The sequence below is a fragment of the Schistocerca gregaria genome, unplaced genomic scaffold (assembly GCF_023897955.1).
Source record: "Schistocerca gregaria isolate iqSchGreg1 unplaced genomic scaffold, iqSchGreg1.2 ptg000607l, whole genome shotgun sequence".
Taxonomy (NCBI): Eukaryota; Metazoa; Arthropoda; class Insecta; order Orthoptera; family Acrididae; genus Schistocerca; species Schistocerca gregaria.
In genome coordinates this window covers 758,717-760,070 of record NW_026061996.1, presented here as the reverse complement: position 1 = coordinate 760,070, position 1,354 = coordinate 758,717, and positions in this window count along the sequence as shown.

Genomic DNA, 1,354 nt, shown 5'->3' with positions numbered 1-1,354 from the left:
TGTAGGTTGCAGTAGGTACTGGAAGATGAAGCAGCTTGCACAGGATAGAGTAGCATGGAGAGGTGCATCAAACCAGTCTCAGGACTGAAGACAACCACAAGTGTATCCGTATCATAGAGAAGAGCGGCCTAAGAGACGATCTGGCATTAAGTCGATTCTATAGCAAATGACACGAAAGGGCGGATTTCTCAGGTTTTTACTACATATAAACACTTTTCACGCTCTCCCGTGCAACGTGGCTGGTAGACCTCCCTTCATGCAAAATCGTAAGGTCCTAGCTCATGTCCAAGGCACCACAGCCGGCTAAAAAGTCAATAATCGTTAACAAAAACTTGATTTGTACTGCTTCTTACTGGGTATCACATCAACTTAGGAGCTTCTTTTGTGTCAAATTATTATTTTCAAATCAACAGCGCATTGCATGCACTCCTTACTAGAAACATGAATAATCTCCACAAAAATTTGGAAGTTAATTACTTTGGTGCAAGAAAGTCTCGATCATTCAGGAAAACGAATTTTCAATAACTTGTCAGCAGCCATAAAAGTTTTACTACTGTCAAAATTCAGTTTAAGAGCAGCCTAAAGGATTTATTTAACCATCTCCTCCGACACCATTAATGAATTGAATTTTTTAGTAGAACTAGGGCGTGAGCGATTGAGAGTGAGTGAGGAGTGAGTGAGTTAGAAAGAGAGAGAGAGAGAGAGAGAGAGAGAGAGAGAGAGAGAGAGAGAGAGAGAGAGAGAGAGAGAGAGAGAGAGAGAGAGAGAGAGAGTGGGGGGGAGGGTGTCAAATAATACGAGTACGATCAGAAGTACGTTTAAATTTTCATCCCTCATTTCACGTCGATGATCAGTCCACTTGCGATCTGTGGAAGGTAAATTAGCATATTAGTTTCCCACTGAGCATCTCCTCATTATGGATCATTTGCAACAGAAAATACATATAGTCTAATCTAACCGTCTTGTCTGTCCTATCTCTGTTGAAGGGTACACATGAGACAGATGCCTTCTTATTGTTGTTGTTGTGGTCTTCAGTCCAGAGACTGGTTTGATGCAGCTCTCCATGCTACTGTATCATGTGCAAGCGCCATCTCCCAATACCCACTGCAACCTACACCCTTCTGAAACTGCTAGTGTATTCATCTCCTGGTCTCCCTCCTCGACCTTTACCCTCCGCGTTGCCCTCCAATACTAAAATGGTGATCCGCTGATGCCACAGAACGTGTCCTACCAACCGATTCCTTCTTGTAGTCAAGTTGTGCCACAAAGTTCTCTTCTCCCCAATACTATTTAATACCTCGTCATTTGTTAAGTGATCTACCCATCTGATCTTCAGCATTCTTCTGTAGCACCT